We start from the raw sequence: 20,360 nt of genomic DNA, 5'->3' as shown, positions 1-20,360 counted from the left end.
TTATTGTAGAGATGAGGTCTCACTGCCCAGGTGGATCTCGAACCCGCGGGCTCAGGCAATTCACTCACCTCAGTCTCCCAAAGGCGTGGGATTACAGGCTAAGCCACCGAGCCCAGCTTGTGCCAGTTTTAAAAGTGAAAGTCCCACACCCCAGGAACCATCTCAGCCCCCAAAAACCTGGGACGGTTGGTCACTCTCCTGGGCTCTGGCAGTCATAAATATCTCCAGGTGATACTCGTTTGTAGGGAAGCTTGCCAGACACTGGACTACATTCAGGTCAAGAGATGCCTCTAACAATCAACCAAATCCTCCCAGGATTCCCTAAAGTCAGAGGTCACCTGCATTTTGTTTTCACTTAGTGCCAGTCATCTTAAAATGTGTCCCTAGAGCAGCAGCGTCCGTGTCACTTGGGAATTTGTTTATGATGGTGGAACCACCCTCAATAACAACAGCAAAAATAATCCACACCTGCAGTTCATCCACCTTTCTACTAAGGGCCAGGTGCCACCGAGGTGCCTTGTGTATCCCCATTTAACTCACAAGTAACCTGTGAGGTCATTATGACTGTTATCCCTAGTTAACAAATAAAGACACTGAGCCCCAGAAAGGTTGAGTAAGCCAGGCAGACACACCATCAGCTGGTGGCAAAGCCATGCCTAGAACCCAAACATGCCTGAATCAGGAGCCCCGTGCCTGTCTCTCATGGAAAGGGAAGATCTTTCATGAATCCCTACCCAAAGGCATCTGCACAGCCTCACTTGAGTGAAGTGGTGTTTAAGGAGTTAACTGTCAGGCATGAGTTGGTGGTGGACGTGGTTTGAGACTGAGAGGAGAGTCCCCCAGGAAGACGATAGATCCGACTGGGGGTGGGGCTTGCTTCAATTCTGATGCAGTCGACATTTACTGACCACTGACAAACTGGCTCGCTTGCATATGCCACCTCATGAAGTTCACCAATAACTTTGCAAAGTATATGGCATCGTGGTTTTGTGGGGTCCATACATAAAGCTTTCCTCTTCTCACTCGAGTCTGGGACCAGTTGAGAAATAGATACACAAAGCATGTGATGGTCAACATGGCAGCCATGTTTCTGATAGAGCCATTGGGAGTCTGTGCCTTTACAAATTTGGTCAAGTGCATTTCCTCCACTCGTGAAGGAGGTCAGCTTGCACATTCCATCACTGGCATGTGAGGGTGACCGTGAATCTCTTCATAGGAACAGGCCTCTGACCTCACCACCAAGAGCTGGCCAGATGCTCCCACCCTGCAATGGCAGATCCAAAGAGAGGCAGGGAGGGGAGTCAGCAAGCCCAGCTAAAGTCACAGAAGCCTGGGTTCTTCCACTGAGGAGGTGATGGGACAAGAGAAGCCTCAGAGTGGGCAGTGGGGTTCTCCACCTCCATGCACATTAGAACTACTCATGCCCAAGTCCACCTCCAGAGACGTTGCTCTGGTCTGGGGAGAGGACAGGCATTAATGTTTTGTAAAATTCCCCAGGTGACGCTAAGGTGCCAAGTACTGAGTAGCCTCTCACAGAAAATCCTCTCTTGGAATGGAAACAAGAGGCTAGGGTAGTACCTCTCGAAGGGCTAGAATTGTTCCTATTTTACAACCAGGGAAACAAGTGCTCAGAAAACTTGAGTATCTTGCCCTATGTCCAGAGTTAATAAACAGAATAGGGAGGATGAGTAATGGCATTGAACAAATAAGCTTACCCCAAGTTTAGGATGGACTTGGAGGTTTTCAGCCTCAGGTTGGAGCCAGATCAGCTAAACCAGCCATTCTCAAACTTTATTGTGCATTCAGAATCTCCTGAAGGGCTCAGCAAAATGCAGATCCCTGGGTCCCACCCCCAGAGTTTCTGGTTTAGGAAGAAGGCTCTATATCTGTGAGAAGAGGACACAGGACTTCTGAGTCAGTCATGTCTGAGTTCTAGGCATGGCTTTGCCACCAGCTGACACTGTGACCTTGCCTGGTTTGCTCAACCTCTCTGGGGCTCAGTGTCTTCAATTGTCAACTAGGGATCACAGTCATAATGACCTCACATGTTTCTTGTGAGTTGAACGAGGACACCTAAAGCACATAGGTGGCCAACGGCCCTTAGTAGAAAAGTAGTTGAATAGAAAAGCAGGTGTTATTGCTGCTGTTATTGTTCTTTAGAGACGGCTTTTCTGAGCAGGTGGGGGGTGGGGGAATATTTTGGATGCAGGCAAAAATACCAAGAGACAGAACACCAAAGTGACAATGAATCAAGTCTTAAAGGATGCAGGGAAGTGAGCCAGACATGGAGCAGAAGCCAGTGCACACAAGTAGGGATGAGGGAATCTTGTGCAGAGAGTGGGGATCCGCTGCAGATCTGGCCAGCAGAGGGGCTGGGGTTTTAAGTCACCCAAAATAGAGCCTCCTTCTCTCCAAACTTGCAATCTGCATCTTCCCTCCTCCCTTCTCTCTGGGCCACATTCCAAATGACTGTGTCCAGACTCATTTGTTACAACTCCCCCCCCACCCCACCCCCACCCTTGCCCTAGGGAATCAAGGAATCTTAGCAATGTCTCAAGTTCTAAGTTCTGGTGAAAAAGCAGCAGCATGCAAGGGAGAAACCCTCTCTCTAGGCCTGTGTCTTTGTACAACTTTCCCCAGTCCCCGAGTCCCCCCACCCAAAAGATGGCCATTCCGAGTCAGCTTCATTCTCGCCATCTGGTTAGAGGTATTCAAGCCAAATGCACCAAAGGCATTTCTCCCACCACTCAACTAGAGTTCTCTCTGCATCTTTCCCAAGCCATGCCCTGACTCTTTCACAGCTGATCTCAATATGTATCCTCTCGAGTCTTCCTTGGTAAACTTCGCTGGATTGCAAAAGTTCCTTCCTCTGCATGTTCATTCATTCATTCATCCATCCATTCATTCCACAAATGAGAACCAACACTGACCAGGCACTGATATGAAAAAAAAAAAGACAGTCTCTGCTCTTCTGCAGGCTAAGGCAGAGAGCACTAGATTTGGAGTCTGGAGAAGGGAGCTGACAGTCATAAAGAGGAAAGGGGGCCCCTTCTCATGTTCCTCAAACCTTCTTTTCTAACATGAGATGAGACCTTCTAGCCACTGGGAGACACAGTTAAATCTCCCCACTCTCTCTCTCTTGCACACACAAAACACGTGATAGAAAACACACACTGCATCAGACACAGATAACATACTTCATGAATTCATGACTCCATGACTCCTGCAGACTTTAGAAATTTGCCTGAGCCTCGGTGCACGCCATCTTCAATCACCACCTGAACCCCTACCTTCAGCATCTTAGCTTAATGATCATCTCAACCAGTGTTTATCGACTCACTTGGATGTGTGAAGGCTCTGGAGATACAGAGATGAATAAAATACATTCCTGAGTACCTAGAACTCATAGCCCAGTGGGAGAGCCATGCCCGTAAGCAGGTAGCCAGGATACAATATGGGAAGCACACAGTGATCGAAATAAGAGACTGTGATGTGAGTGAAGAGAGCCACCCAATGCAGCTGGCTGCTGACAAGGAGAGTGCCAGGGAAGGCTTCCTGGAGAAGGCAATGCCAGAGCTCAGTCTTGAAGAGAAGCCATAAGTTGGAAACCGAGCCAGTGCATTGGCTTGGCTCCAGCCACTTCAGGTTGCTGTAATTACTCCCCACTGACTTTGCTCCCCTCCCTTCCCTGCTCTCCATCTCAGAATACCCAGGGCATTGGGGCTCTTGGAAACATGACTCCATGTACATGTGGTTTGATTGTGGTTGCATTTTTTTACTCCCTTTTACTTAGAGTTAATATTGTAAAGCCAATAACACAATGCTGATTATGTAATAAAAGCTAAAAATATACAGCAAGAGTTTATTTCCCCCTGACTATTTTTAGGTGGTGTCCAGATACCCCCTTGGCCTTTCAACTCCGGTGCAACCAAAGGCCAGAGCTGAGTTTTCAGATGTTGCAACACAGTCAACAGCTAGAAAACAGCTACTGGTAGACAGAAAAGGGCAGGGTTTCAGTCAACTTGGGGTCTGAGAGTCAGGGCTGTACCAGGCTCTGCAAACAGGAGCCCCAGCTGCAAGTCAAAGGCCTCTTTCACTAGAGCAGCAGTGTGGAGAGAGGATTGTTACATTACACTGTTTGTTCAGTGCAGTCACTCAAACAGGTAGTGAAAATCATTGTCCAAATGAACGGGAAAGGAAAGATGTAGGTATTCACTAACATGTGAATGGGAGAGAATTGGAAGACCAGAAAGGCCCTCTCTAACATGGAACGAGATTTTCTATGGCAGTACAAGGGGTCTGCCCTTATATTTTTCCCTGGCTGAGCCAATGAAAGTCAATACCCCTTTCTTGGGGGAGATTTGGTACATCATTCAAGGGGTTACATCTTACGTCACCGAGTGCTAAAGAACCATCACTCCGAGTCTCCTTTCTGAGAAGCAGCAAATGCCTCAGGGATACAATGGGGATGGGATCCAGAATTTTTAGATTCTAAACTTGGCTCTGCCACAAACAACCTATAAGACTTGGGGAAAGATACTTGACTTCTCCAAGCCTTATCTGTAAAAAGAGAACGTGACTGGACATAGCCCACAAGGTAGTTATGAGGAGTGAGTGAGAATTCAGTAGCGTTGCCTGTCAGATATGGAGGATTTTACAAGTAAAATATTTTTCAATATATTTGTCTCTGGGAATTCCAGTGTTTAATTTTTTGTCCCTTTGCTTTCTCTTCTTGTACTCTTTTAATATCAGAGCCAACCCAGGACTTTATTTTCTCCAGAAAAGAAGACTGACAGTCCGGGAACAAATAGGTCGACTGACTGAGAAATAATTGACATGAGATAAAGTTTGTTTCTTTAGATAGGAGGGCAATAGAAATACTTTCTAGTACTAGGAGGATAAAAAAGTCAATAAGTAGGATTTCATTCCCTTCCCCACCTCTAGAGAAGAGTGTGGCAGGGCAGGCGGTAGTGGAGGGGAAGGTTGCAGTGTCATAAGAAATAACCCAGTGATGGGGAATCCCAGAATCGAGGTGCAGGACTGAGGTCATGTCATGCCCTTTGGAGAAGCCCCATCTCATCTCGGCTCTGAGAAAACAGGTTTTGCCAGGAGGTAGATTAACAAAACCTAAGGAAATTAGGTGCCCACCCATCCAGAGTCCTCCCATCCCAGAGCTAGACACTTGGATGTCCTGAGAGAGCCAGGGCAGGGGGCCTGAGGAAAGCCTAAACTTCAACAGCAGTCCATCCTCAAAGGCCCTGAGAACCAGACCAGACTTGGCCCCTTCATTAGAGTTCAGCACAGAGGCCCAAGCAGCAGAAGGAGTAAGGTACATCTCAGTGGAGATCTGCAGAAACCCCAAGTCCTTCCCTGGCCACCTTGAAAATGCTGACACTTCCCAAGGAAACCAGACCACATGGGGGAAGAGGGGCATGGGAGCCATCCTCACAGGAAGTCTGAATTGCAACTTGATGGGACCTTGATCCAAAGCAACTGTCTTAAATCAAAGAGATGAAATTACCTATATTTCATCATTTATATCAAGCTAAGTTGTTTGTGTGTTTTGTATCGCAAGTTATCCATTATAGGAAATAATTACTCTTTCCAGCTTAGCTGAGTGTAATGGATTAATTTTCCCACTCACTTCATAAGTCTTTAATAAATATGAGCTGCTAATATGTCATCATCATCATCATTGTCATTTAACTCAATAGGCTACTCTCAGATTGACAAGGAGGGAGGGAAGAGGAGGACAAGAGCAAGCAACAGTCCCACAGTTTCAGATTTGAATCCTGGGAGGGCTCAGGGAAGCTGGCTGGCTGGGATGGGAGGAGAACAGAAGGCAGCCTCTGGGACTCACCTCTCGCTGGAAGCTCATCCTCTCCTAGTCTTACTCGCCACAAACCAGGTTTAACTATAAAAGACCTGCTGTCTCTTCTGCCCTTTCCTCACCAGGGGAGCTGCAAAGGAGTAAGCATCAGTGCACCTGCCCACCCTGAGGCAACTCACAGTGCACCTTCCCTCCACAATGCACCTGCCCCCATCCACCTGTCCCCTGGTGCACCTTCTCCCAGTGCACCTGTCTCCAAGTACACCTGACCCCCCCAGTGCACCTGCCCTCGATACACTCACTCCCTTCCAGGCACCTGGCCCCCAGTGTGCCTGCTGCCACAGGGTACCTTTTCCCCAGTATGCCTCCATCCCCGCAGTGCACCTGCCCTCCAGCACACCTGTACCCTATTTCATCTACCACTCCAGTGTGCATCTACCCTCCAGTGAACCTGTTCTCCCAGTGTTCACCTGCCTCCCAGTGAACCTGTTCTCCCAGGGCATGGACCTGGACTGTTCAGGTGGGGTCTTACAGGCCTCCCCATCTCCCCATCCACTTGCTGTCTCTGTGGCCTTGGCAGTAGTGCACAGAGGTTAAGAGTCAGAACTCAGGAATTAGACCATCTGGGTGCAAATATCAGCACTGCTTCTCATCTGCCTTATCATCTTTGGCAAGTTCCTTAGCCTCCCTGTGCCTCAGTTTCCTCATCTGAAAACGAGACTAATAATAGTAATCTGCCTCAGAAGGCAATTATGGAATTAAATTCATGAGTTGTGTACAGTGATGAGGATAGTACCTGGACTTAGGAAGCACTGTCCAAGTGTGAATAATTCACACCCTCTCCATGAAGTCCCCTGTGAGTAATTATAACAGCAACCCCTCCCCCAGCACCTCCCATCTCCCTTCCCTTCATTTCTACATAGATTTATAACTATCTCAGAGGCTATACATTCTACATATTTATTATCTCTCCCACCAGAATATCAACCCCATGGAGTATTTCTACCCATCATTTATTGCTGTATCCACAGTGACTAGATTTACTAGCGGGTGCATAATAGGCCCTTGTAATAAAGAAAGAATGTGTGGAACATGTGTTCCAATGTGTGGAACTTAATCTTACTAACTGTAGAGATTAAGGTAGGTAACTCCATGTGCCTCAGTTTACTCATCTGAAAAATGGAGGTGATAACTACACCCCATGTTGATGGGAAGATTAAGTGAGGCAGCATTTGTGAACATGCCCACATCAGTCCTTGGTACGTAGTGGATGAATGATAGTGGATCTGAGAGGACCAGCCTTGGCCTGATTCAGGCAGGGCCTGACATGATTAAGCCCTGACTCTCCTCCCCCATGCAAGCAAGTCTGGGCTGCAGGGGCCACTGGCAGCTGTCCAGGTGGAGGATAAATGTCAGAGGTATGTGCCTGCAGAGCTGCCCTGGCCCTGATGCGGTCTTGACCCAGGCAGCTGGAGTCTCTCGCCAGCCCCTCCTGCTAAGAGTTGCTGCCTGGGCCTGGAGCGTTTGGGAGCACAGGAGCTGAGTGGTGGGAACTTCTGCAGGCCCGGGTCCCACGCCACATCCTGGCCTTGGGGGAGGTGGGCCCAAGGCCTGGACTTGCTTCCCAGCTATTCCCAGGCGGCCTGCTCTCCCGCAGGCCCAGCTGGGCTGCCAGAGCTGGAGGGCCGCAGGGGCAGGTCTGTCCCTCAGCAATGCTTATGCCCCACCCACATGGAGGAAGACATAGGCTTCAGCACTAAGGGAACTGAGCCCAGCTCTATCAACCCTGAAGCCCACCTGCCTCCCAACCTGGGGGAGGGAGCGTGTTCAAGGGCAAATGAGCAGCCAAGTCACAGAGGACACAAAGAAGCACAATAACTGCTAGCAGGGGCTTTCCATATTTCTCCAGTTACTCCCATTGCTCTGGCTTATCAGCAATTTCTCTAATAGTCCATCCCTCTCCATGACTGACCCAGAAAAGAGGAGAAAACAGAAAGATACAGGCTCAGTATGGATGGTGAAGAAGAAATGAATGAAGCCCAGTGTCTGCCCCACAGTCATCTATGAACCCCCACTATGTGCCAAGCACTGAACACCATGGGGACGCAGTGCTGAATTTAACACAGACCTGGTACCTGCTTCTGTAGAGGAGGGGGTACAGCTGGTGAGCAGGCCGGGAAGGGGTGCAGCAAAATCTTGGTAGAGCTTCACAGTGAATGACAAGAGTCCAAGTGAAGGGTCTCTAACTTAACCTGAAGGGAGAGTAAGGAATTGGGGAAGGGTGGTATCAACTTGCTTCTGGCAAACAATAACTTGGGGAAGAATATAGGAGCTCATGATGAGAAATGATATTTTTCATCAAAGGGCCGGCTCAGAATGACTCTAGGTAGGATGCCAGCCTCAGCTCCCAGCCTCTCAATTGTCAGGAACCTTCACTAGAAACTACACCTCCTGAGGACAGGAACAAGGTTCAATCTGCATCCTTAGAATGGTGATAGGCATGCATGGCAGGCACTTGGTAAATGTATCTAAGTGTATCAATGATGAAACAAACACCTGAAGGTAAGATCACCAATGACCCAAGAAACCCTTGCTTTTTTCCTATCCCACTGATATTCACAAAAACGTCTATTGCCAGTTTCCTCTTAGTAAGTATAAGAACCTTCATGGGTTCTTCACTCTCTCACTGGTGCCAAAGGAGGCATAAATCAGTCTCCAGCATGGCATCCTCTGAGGGAACAAGTAGTAGGTTTCTGTCCACCTCCCTGTGTCCTGCCGGCTTCCCTCCACACAGTCACACTCCTTCAGTCTGCCCTGGGCACGGCTACAAGAATCACACACCACTGTGGACAATAGCCAGAGAGAGTAAGAAGTCAGTGCCAAATAGTCAGGATCATACTGTGCTTGCTACCCATAGCCAGTCACAGGCACATGTGCGGGGCGCATTCATACACCCACTGTGGAATGACAGTCTCTATACCCCAGGCCCTGCCATGACTAGAAGTATACAAGGAAGAGATGTTCATGACAATGGTCTGTTCAGACACCATCCTAGGAAGCTGGCCCCTGGGTAAACTGTCCAAACACTGACCACTCTTGCTTCCTTCTCGGTGAAAAATTGTAGAGAGCATAGGTTCCCCTTGCATTTCTGTTATTCATTCAGCCAATATTTAATGAGAACCTACTATGTGCTGGATCCTGTCACTGGGACTATGCTATGGTTTGCTTGTCTGTGTCCCTCCAAAATTCACATGTTGAAATTTAATCCCCATTATGATATTAAGAGGTGGGGCTTTTGGGGAAGCCATGAGATCATGATGACTCCATCCTCATTGAATGTATTAGTGCCTTGTAAAAAGGCCGGAGGGAACTAGCTTAGGCCCTTTTGCCCTTCTGTTCCTTCTGCCTTGTGAGGACACAGCATGCCTCCCCTCCAGAGGATGCTGTAAGGCGCCATCTTGGAAGCAGAGAGCAGCCTTCACCAGACACCAATCCTAGTGGCACCTTGATCTTGGACTTCGCAAAACCCAGAACTGTGAGAAATAAATTTTTATTGTTTACAAATTACCCATTGTTGTATTTTTTTTTATAGCAGCATAAATGGACTCAGACAGATTAGAAATGCAAAACTGAACCTGTTGGATCTTTGTATTCTGGAAGCTTATAGTCTAGTGAGAGTCAGACAGACAGTGGTTTTCAAACACTGCTAAATACTACATCGGGGCGGACTTGTAGGAGCAGAGATAAGGGGAACATTACCTACCTGAGATCGGGGTAGGGAGGGGCTAGAGAAATTGTATAGGTTGGTGATATTTGAACTGAGTCCTGAAGGACAGCTAGGCATTTACCAGGTAGTAGCCTTCAGGAAATGGGAAGTGCAAGAGCTAAGAACGTGAGAGGCCAGGCAGGCAGAACTTGGGCAACTGGAGTGCAGATGACCTGAGGAGTAGTCCAGGACATGAACATGAGGGAGCCACACTCCTTGTGTTCTAAAACTGAATCTGATGTTTTCCGAATTCCCCTTTGGTCCATCAGGAGAAACCATTCTGAAACCCCAGTAGGTCAAGGGGAAGCACATTTTACATAAAGACAAAGGCTCCGAATGGCAGTCCAGGCATGGGGATCCCAGGGAAAAGCGTCAGGAGCATCCTTCAGACATTGCCTCTGAAGCCGAGGGCCCCCATCCCACCAGGCACAGGGACACCTTCATGGACCTCCACACACAGAGCTAAGGTGTGAGCAAAACAGGGCCACTGTTCTCTGGGGTGACTGTGCACCGTGGCTTCCCACTTCAGCTCCTAGATGCCATGCCCCACTCCCTCCCTTGGGATGTCACTCCCCCGACCTCAGTGTGAATGAATTAAACTCTTCTCTTCTCTGACATGATCTGCAGAAGATCTCCTATACCTAGGATGCTGAGACTACAGGAGACTGTCATTTTTTAAAATTTATTATTTTTTTATTTTAAAGATGTGGGGTACAATTCAGGGTTAGGTATACAAATGTTCATTATGCAGGTACCTTTGTTGATAAGGTATACTCTCCCTTCCCTGGCAATTTCCCACTACTGCCAATCCCTTTCTAATATTATGATAATTGTTCAAGGTCCGCTTATGAGTGAGAACGTGTGGTGATCAGTTTTCTGTTTCTGGGCTAGATCACTGAGTATGATAGACTCTAAATCCATCTAAGTTGCTACAAAGTCCATATGTTTGTCCTTCTTTATGGCTGCATAATATTTCATTGTGTGTATGTACCACATTTTTTTAAATCCAGTCCAGCTTCGATGGGCAGCATGGTTGGTTCCATGTTTTTGCTATTGTGAATAGAGCTGCAACAAACATGCATTTGCAGTTATCTTTTTGGTAGAATGACTTGAGGTCCTCCGGGTATATTCCCAATAGGGGAATTGCTGGATCATATGGATGGTCAATTTCTAGTTCTTTCAGAAATCGCCACACTGTCTTCCAAAGAGGTTGCACTAGTTTGCATTCCCATCAGTTGTGTGGAAGCATTCGTTTTTCTCCGCATCCTTGCCAGCATCTGTTGTTTTATTCCTGATGGCCATTCTTACTGGGGTTGGGTGGTATAACTCAATGAGGTTTTGATTTGCATTTCTCTGATGATGAGTGAGTCTGAGCACTTTTTCATGGGTCTGTTAGCTGCCCGTATATCTTCTTTTGAGAAATGGGTGACCTTCATTATCAGGACCATTTTACAGGTGAGAAACCTGAGGCCCAAGAACCAGGCCACTTGCCCCAGGACCCATAGCAAACTCATGACAGAACCATGTCTAGAACTCCATCCTTGAATTTGCAGCCTGAGACCCTTCTTTCCCACTCTAGAACGATAGCAGGCAAATCCTGGTTTGATTCCAAGTTTTGACCTTAGTTTCTACTGTAGATTGTGTATGTAGTGGAAGCAACAACAACAAACATGCAATGCAAAGCTAAAAATTAAAAATCGCACAAATCTCAGCCAAGATCCATTCATAAGCATGTCTCCTAAACAATGTGAGCCCTGCTAGGGTCCAAGTTATACTTCTTCTCTCTTGAGATGTTTTCTAATATTCCAGAGACTAATTCATTACTTCTGATCTTTGTCTCACATTTTCTCTTTGAAGCCTGGAGAATACTTAAAAACCCTTTTTGTCAAAAAAAAAAAAAGGGGGGTGAGGGGGGATGCTTGTAACAGTCATTCCAAAAGGTTCAGATTTACCAAGCCAAAGTTACAGAAAGCTGTGACCATGCATACTAATTATCAATATTTGCCTCCCATTAGTATGCCTTTTCACAGTTCACATCTGATTTTTATGTACATATTTCTCAATTTTTGTGTGCAAACAGTCCTAACATGAAGTGAGAAAAACCATCAGCAAAAGCAGAAAGCAAACGAGTCAGCCTGGTGTCCAGGGATTTGAGAATTTTTGGAGGATCTAGTGGCAAATTGGATACGTTCTACAGGAAAGAAGAGCAATGGGTCATACCAGCTACACAACCAATTATTTGAGGATTTGATTGGAAATCAATGAGAATAAGAGTCAAGATTCCCCCCAAATCCCAAATGGCTTCTGTCCCACTTTAGAACATCACAGAGAGGCTCACATTTTGAGGGACTTGCATTCCCAAAATGGCCCCAGCTGCTTGTTGATGTGGTCTTGTCCTATGAGTGAGGAAGTACTCAAGGCAGGGAGCCCCAAGAGTCCCGGTGGGTAAGGAGAAAACCCTCAAAAGTCAAAGAAATATCTGCCACCAACTGGCAATTATTTGGACTAGCTATACCAGATACTAAGAGTGGGCCGTATACCCACTTCCTCCCAGGGCCTCTCCTCCCCCACCTGAGCAGACACTAATCATGTGTTTGTTATTTCTCCCTGCTTTCTTTTAAGGAATCCAGATCCCAAGCCAGCAGGTAGAAGCTAGACCAAGATACATGTCCAGTGGGAAAGGAGGCCAGGTTCACTGAGCCAGGTATGGGATATTCCTTACCTGATATTTGCCAGCATACCCATGAGACACACCACCTCTACTTTCCAATAGATACTGGAAGTTCACAAAACTCAAATAATTGGCACTGGCCACATAGCAATGATGGAGCAGAACTGGGTCCCTCTACTACCCATTCTACCCAAGAGGCAACCAGGACTACTGCATGTGGTGTTCAGGTTGTAAACTGCAAAAGAATCCCACATCCAAGGAGATACATGAACCCACTTGCCCTCAGAGGTCACATACTGAAAGAGAGTACACAACCTGGGCACTTTGCACAGACACAGGGTACAGCAGGGTTAGTCCTACCTACGCTCCCTAACTCCCAGAGCCCAAGTCCCTCCTGCCCAATGATATCCACAGCCAGAGTGGTGGTGACGGAAATGATATCTACAGCCAGAGTGGTGGTGACGGAGGCCTGGTATCTTCTCCCTGGCACTATAGAGAGGGTGGGCCAGCATGTTATTGTACAGTCAAACCCTCTGGCAGAGCTGAGCTGCTTCTACAGAGGTATGGTTAACTATGATTTCCTTAAGAAATGAAAACCCTGTTAAAATTCACACCCAGGTTCTGCATAGGTGAACATCCCTGACTAAGGCTTCCCCTTGGAAGGTGGCAGGTCAGCTGCCTTGGCTGCACTGAAGCCACCCCAGGTCACCTCTCATCACTCTCCTATAGTAACCAGACAGTTGGGACAACATTGCTCTGGAAAAAAAGACTGGCAAGTTCCAGTGTCTCCCCTCCCCATTCTCTCCCAGTAGGCCTTCCTTCATGGCCTTTGCCCATAGAAAATATGCCCTGGCAGGGCAAGGAGGAGTAGAAATCTTGTGCTCTGCACCCTGCCTGGAGCTGGCTCCCCAATGACGTGACTTCATTGGTTCCTTCTCTTGCTAAGAAGGCACTGGTGGGTCTGGCTCACACAGTCCCCTCTTTCAGGAGTTGGCTGGCCTCTCCTGCATGCTGACACAAACTCCTCTATCCTGCATGTGCAAAACTATCACTGCCAGGGATGTGGAGTTTCTTTTCTTTTCTTTATTGAGTCAGAGTCTCACTCTGTCATCCAGGCCGGAGTGCAATGGCATGCTCACAGCCACCATAGCCTCAGCCACCTGAGCTCAGACAACCCTCCTGTCTCAGACTTCCAAGTAGCCAGAAGTAAAGGCACACACCATTATGCCTCACTAATTTTTGTTTATTTATTGTAGAGATGAGATCTTGCCAAGTTGCCCAGGCTGGTCTCAAACCCCTGGGCTCAGGCAATCATCTTGTCTCCACCTCCCAAAGTGCTGGGATTTACAGGCATAAGCCACTGTGCCTGGCTTGTTTTCTTACTTAACTGCAAATGCTAACATGGGAGCCCAGGAGCTGGCAGGGGCCTGGCCTTCAGCGGCTGCTGGAGAAAATTCTTGCTTTGAAATCTGGATCTCTCATGTCTCACATGGGATGTCAAAACAAACATGGACACTGGATCGTAGAGCACAGGGGTGGAGGCAGGCTCAAGTTACAGGGTCAACGACAGATTTAGCTACAGGATGCTTCAGTGACCAACAGGTGACAAGATCCTAGCTTCCCAAAATGGCACGGTTAGGCCCCATAAAGCCCCCTGCTGGGGCACGGGCTCTAGGGAGAGAAGGGAGAGGTCATAGGGGTTTATGTCAACACTGTATCCTGAGTGCCTGCTGGCCTGCAGGCATAGAGTTGAGGGTGAGGGAGGTAGCAGACGTAGCCAAGTTCTATTGATTCCTGCCTTTGGAGAGATATAGTTAGCAGCAGATTACTAAAGTGTCGCATTGAAGGCCTCCAAAGGCAAAACATTTACTAACAAGAACTTTGCAGAAAATATTTGCTCCTGATATGGAAGATGGACAAGGGTAGAGCAGCAGGGTCTGGAGAAAAGAAGACTGGGATGATTGCCCAGGACCCAGCTCAGGGATGGTACCCTGAGAGTGAAGATACAATGGAGCATTACACAAAAGCAAGGATGACCACAAGACCCAAGAAGCAAGACCCAAAACCTCAGCAGAGGGAGGAAAAAGATGAATGAGAAAGAGATGGTACAGGTCCTGAGTCTCTTGTCTCCAGCCTCCTGCAATGATAGAATGTCCAATCCAGGCAAGGTGCTGGTTGCCCAGCCCCACCTAAGGGCCAGAGTACCAGGCCAGCATGATATGCCCTGGGCACCTTCGGATGGGGGGGGCTGAATCATTTCTTAGTCAGTTCCCTGCATAAGGGATCATGCTACAGCCTTCTCACCTAACAGCTGGGTCTTGGGAGAGGTCAGAAGTTTTGAATGATCGGAGAACAACACCCCTCTTTGGGAAGTCACACAGTGTGCCCGGGAGGCCCCTACCCCCTACCTCCTTCCCATCACAAGTTATCCCATCTGCAAAGGCCCAGAGAGGAGCAACAAGGTCAGAGATGCTATACTGGAAGCAAAGCACCTTAATCCGAATTCAGGGCCTTCCTGTTTCCTGACTTGCCCATTCATCTCTGAGTCTCTGGCCTAGGTCCATCCTGAACTTGGAGACCAAGAGGCTGGATGATTCAGAACGCCCAAGCAACTTTGCCCCAACTGAAACCAGTTCACTCCACCCCCAGGAGAGGGGGATGTTGAACCATTTCCTCTTGGGACACCCCCACTACACCTCTCCCTTCTTGCAGTAGATTCAGTGTAGCCTTTCCTAATTTTTGGATCTTTGACACATACAATGTAGTGCCCAGTTAAAGAAACAAAGCATTAAAAGTTAAAAACTATCATTTTGGGAGACCATGTGGTGCCACCTTTCACAGAAACACAGACTTGGGGACTGAAACTGCATGCCAGTAGTAGTTTATGGTAGTTATTCAGATGATTCAGAAGGGATGCATCCAGTTTTTAGATTATTATTAAAATGGAAACAAAATGTACAATTGTCAAGGAAAAGAACATTCTGGAGTATAGTTCTCAGATCTTGGAGAAAACATTCACACAATGTTTTCCACATTGGGCTTCAGCGTGAAGAACTCCGGATGGGGGTGAGAACCCAGGCTATGGAGTTAGGCTGGCCCAGACTCCTCCCAGTCTCAGTCATAGCCATGTCCTCTCAGTGCCCACCACAATGGCTGGCACATAGTAGGTCAGTGGTTCAACTTTGTTGAACACACAAATGAATGAATGGGTGAATGAAGGAAGAGGTTGGCTTTCTGCATCTATAATCTACCAGCTCTGTGTCTTTAGGCAAGGCTGTTTATTTTTGAGCCTTAGTTTTTTTTATAATCTGTAAAATCTACAAAATTATGTATGACCTAGTGAATTACTGCAAGAATTAAATGAGATGGTAAGCCCTTGGTGTAGTGATTGGTGCATTCAAGATACAGAATAAATGGTAAACATCATTGTTACTTTTCGAAAGCGGCTTTAACTCCGTATCAAAAACATCTTTCCAGATTTCACACCTTCCCAATTCCATCATGGCAGTTTCTGTTTTGGTAAATCCCCAGCACAGAGTCTGGCACAAGTAGGAACACGGAAAACATCTGTCAAAGCAGAATTTAGCAGAAAGCTTCTCTGATTCTGAAACCCTGACCTCGGGTGTGTGCCAGGGGCTGAGGCTTCTAGTATGTCCTGCCTCCTCCGTGGGAGGTCACCCCGCTAGCACAGATCCCAGCCCTCCACGCTGTTCCTAGGCATTCAAGGCCAGGGAGCTCACCTGTGTCCACGCCAGAGGAAACAGGGCTGGGGGACCATTGGTCCTACAGAGGGTGGGGGTGTGGCTGAGTCCCAGTCCCGTGCCGCACAGACCTCTCCTCTGGTTCTTCTCATACCAGCTCTGGGCAGTGTGGGCCTCCCCCCAGGCGGCGTTCTCAGGCTTGGGCAATAACAGGCCCTCCATTCTTCCCTGCCCTTGGCAGATCTGCCTCCTCCCACTGGGACACTGCCTGCTGCTGCTCCTAGGCAGCTGCCCCCAGTCCAAGGGGACAACGAAGATCTCTTTGGGACCTGGGGAACAAGCCCAAGGGCCTGGTCTGCCCCTAACCCCCCAGAGGAAAGGAACTGGCCTGAGTGTCCTGCTGAAACAGACTCACAGGGTCACTCATTTCACCCTTAGACTGCAAATGTCATTTATTCTCTGGCATCTTTGCAAACAGCCCTCAATGACCACGCTTTGTTTTCTCCAAATGAGGGAGAAACCTGACATCTGCCCCCCCCCCATCTTCACTCCTTTGGCCAGGTTCCGGCTGTGTTCAGACGTCAGTCCTCAGCTCCCTGCCTCAGCTCCCGGCCTCCAGGGTGAGAAACACTGGGAGAAGGGGTCAGTGGTGGTGGTGGTGGTGGGGGACATTCCCAAGTCCAAGGCTCACTGCCCACTGAGAATCCCAGCCCCCACCTCTGTCTCCTCCTCCTCACATTTGCCAGTGAGATCCCATTGGCAAAAATGGCCAGAACCCAACCCCAAATCTGCAGTTCACAATCCAAGGAGGAAGATGTAACACAGCGGCTTTCTTTCACTTACCAAGTTTATCCAGCTATTTTCCAACTTTCTTTTTAGGGATCCTGAGCTCAGTCCTCAAGAATGATCCTCTTATGTCCCAGAGCCAGAGCTGGGTGGTGGGAGCCCAGGGCTGCAGTGGGGGGCTACACACAGGGAGTCCTTCTGTGGGCATGGATCCCTTGGGGGGGTGCACTTGATTCAAAGTAGTCCCCTCCTCTGGAAGCTCTGGTACTAAAATCCAGTCCAGGAGGGTTCCAGCCATAACCCAGAGAGGAACCCAGCAGGGGAGGCAGGGCCCTAGCATAGTGTATGGCAGTCTTTCTTAAAGGGACAGCCTACCCCCAGAGCTGGAGGGAGGCGGAAATTCCAGAAAGGAAGGAGTCAGTGAGGATGAGCCAGCTTTCTCCAGGAAAAAGCTCTGAACAAACACCAAGACCCTGGTTCAGCACTAGTCTAATCTTGGGGTCTGACATGCTTGTCCATTCTCTTGACATGTGGGACACTGAGGCAGAAAGACCCTTCCCCAGAGAAAGATTGCACTCCTGCAGTTTCTACCACAGAGCTGGGCTCACTCAGAGAGCAGTACAATAACCCAGAACAATGATTAATTATTTACTATGCGTACAGCACTTTTCTAAGTGTTTTGCATAAAGTTCCCTACAGGAGCTTTAGGAGATATGTCCTGCGATTTTTGTTGCTGTTGTTATTCCCATTTTACAGATGAGGAAACGGAGGTCTTAAGAGAGTAAATTGCCAAGGTTTCACAGGTAATGTGTAGGAAGGTTAGAACTTGAACAAGAATTATTCTACTGAAGCTAAAGCACTACACTTTGCCCACAAGAGTCCAAGAAAACCTCACTATATCAATCTGCAACTGCAGACGGAGCACCTACCAGGGTCAGGTTCATGCCTTAAAAAAGGCAGCATTCAAATTGTCTGCCGTCAAAACACTTGGGAAAAAAACAAACAAACAAAACCAACCAAACAAAAAAAACACCGCACCCCCAAAGGCTGACATCAATTTTGTCCAGAGGATACAATTACTTGTGCTTTTTTTTCTTCACCTTTTTAGTATATGTGTTTTCTGTATTGTCCACATTTTAAAATCAGTAGTTATTTTTTACAAAGAAAAGAAGTAAAGATTGTACCTTCTATCTCCCACTCCAATATTTCAACCAAGAAAATAGCAGAGCAGGAACATTCTGTATGGAACTTCTGGGAGGACAGAGAGTTGTGAGATCCACAGGACAGTGCAGCAACACTGTGATTAAATCTATTTAAGTTTGGCCTACTATAATCCACAGACAGATTCTAAATAAAATTAAAACAATAGTTTCTTCTTGCAACCAGCACTGAAATAAAAAGTGTTTTAAAACCTGGTAATTAAAAATTCAGTGAAGTCCGAGTTCCTCGTACGTTATCCTAATTTGATCACCAACTCCCTCTGCAGCTTCCCCCGACATGGCCCCACCCACCCCACCCAGCAACCAAGCCAGGCTACCAGAGGTTTCCATAAGCCTATCCAGTCCACGGCCATTTACTCATACAGTGCCTTCTGCCAGGATGCCGTTTTCTTCCTCCTATAAAGTCCCTGACATCTTTCAAGACCAGATTTGATTGTCATGGCTGCTACAGTGCCTTCCACCCTCCATGAGAAGAAATGATTGCTCCCTTCCCTGAGCTCCTACAAGCTGTGCCTACTGCTATGGACTGAATGTTTGTGTCCTCTCAAAATTCTTTGTTGAAGCCTAATCCCCCACACGATGGTATTTGTAGGCAAGGCCTTTGGAAGTCACCTAGGGCATGAGAGTGGAATCCTTCCTGAATAGGATTTTTGCCCTTATAAAAGAGATTCCCCAGAGAGATGCCTTGTTCCTTCTGCCATGTGAGAACACAGTGAGAAGACTACCATGTATGAGCCACAGAGCAGGCTCTCATCAGACATTGAATCTGTTGGTATCTAGAGCCTGACTTCATGTTTGCTATTTAAGCCATCCCGTCTACAGCATTTTGCTATAGCAGCTTGAACAGACTAGAACACCATCCGGAGCATGCTAATAGAGCTGTCATCATAGTATATGCTAATTAATCTTGTGTCTTTCTTTTCTATTCCCAGCACCTAACACCAAAAGTAAGGGTGAGGTAAGGCATCACTAGATAATACTTATTATTATTGCTTGAGAGCATATATAGTCTTCTAGGCACTTCTTCGTAAGTCATCTCATGGGAACCTCACAACAACTGGCCAAGGTGGTATTAGAAGTGTTGATGTTAGTATTGGAGGAGGTAAGTATCATCTGAGGTCCTTGTAACTCTGTCCTTCAGAGGTTAGGTTTGCCCAGATGGCCTTGAAGCATTGGCCAAGCTTCCCAACCCTGTTTTCAGCTGGGCCACACTGTTTCTATCCCCTGGCCCTGTCCTCTGCATGTCTTCCAGTGCTCCAACCCAATGCACCCTTGGGTCCCCCTCCAGCTATGCAGAGCAGCAGTGGGCACAGAGATGATGCTTCCCAGCTGGTGAATAGCCCGCATTCTCTCTGGGCTTGTGAATGCAGCATGGCCGAAGTACTGACGAGGCCTCAGCTTCAAGTTAGAACCCAGAACGATCCTGCCAGTCTGTTATGCAGCCCCAACTGTATTCTCTGGCATGACCTTTAATTTTTGGCTATCCTCTGCCCCTGCTCCTCACATGCCTCATGCAGTACCTTCAGCCCAGGATGCTCTTTCCCTCCTCCTATAAAGTTCTGCTACACAGACCCAGCTGTATTCCCTGGCACTGGGGTCACCGGGAAAGGGTGTGGACCTGAGGCACACAGAATGTCAAAGCCAAAGGAAACTTGGAGATCACATTGCTCAACCCTCCTCTAGACAGCCAAGAAAATGAAGACCCAGACTGGGGAGGGACTTGTCAGAAACACAGAGTGACATGGTGGCAAAATGATGGCTGGCTCTTGAGTCCTTTCCGATGACTCTGATCCAAACAAGAGAAAGGCAATTCAATGAGTTTATTTTAAAAGGAAGTCACAAAGGCCAAGTTAATTTGCAAGGCATTTTTAAGTACACATCATACAAGACATGTTATAAAGAAAACAAAGAAAAAAGTGTTCACGAGAAGCATTCAAATTTAGTCACTATAGAGGTCAGGCCATATTATAACCTACCTCCTCCCATGACCTCTTCTCTGAATAAAGTAAGCAGGTGAGTCTAAACCTAATTTACGATTTCTACATTGTGTTAGCAGAATGTGTTAAAATGGAAATACCACAGATTGATACTTTCTTTCATCCTCAGATAACATTATTCACAGTTATGCTAGTTATGGGTGCTTAGTCAGATATTGTTGGTCTCCATCCCTGACTCCAGGCACATAACAAATTGTACTTCCTTGTCACTTGTGTTTAGGTAGAGTCATATGACAAATTCTGGTCCATCAACTGAGAGTAGAAGTTGAGTTTCAGAGTGGCTAATTTTATGTATCAGCTTGACTAGGCCATGGGACCAGAAATGGGGTCAAATGCCAGTTTAGATGTTGCTGTGAAGGTATTTTTTAGATGAGATTAATGTTTAAACA

The 20,360-nt window shown here is 47.4% G+C and overlaps 1 protein-coding gene across 1 annotated transcript in view; it reads right to left on the bottom strand.

Moving 5' to 3' along the window:
- The window catches only part of DAAM2 (dishevelled associated activator of morphogenesis 2), an 83,283-nt gene extending 66,219 nt beyond the window's left edge, over nucleotides 1-17,064 (bottom strand). Inside the window, exon 1 of the mRNA XM_021709847.1 lies at nucleotides 16,812-17,064. The gene's annotated coding sequence lies outside the window, so the exon portion shown is untranslated. The remainder of the gene's footprint in view (nucleotides 1-16,811) is intronic.
- Nucleotides 17,065-20,360: the final 3,296 nt, after the last annotated feature.

The sequence above is a fragment of the Carlito syrichta genome, unplaced genomic scaffold, assembly GCF_000164805.1.
Source record: "Carlito syrichta isolate Samal-C Ts95f unplaced genomic scaffold, Tarsius_syrichta-2.0.1 Scaffold287502, whole genome shotgun sequence".
Lineage (NCBI taxonomy): Eukaryota > Metazoa > Chordata > Mammalia > Primates > Tarsiidae > Carlito > Carlito syrichta.
The sequence above is the reverse complement of the archived record's forward strand: the minus strand, read 5'-3'. Positions and strand labels throughout refer to the sequence as shown.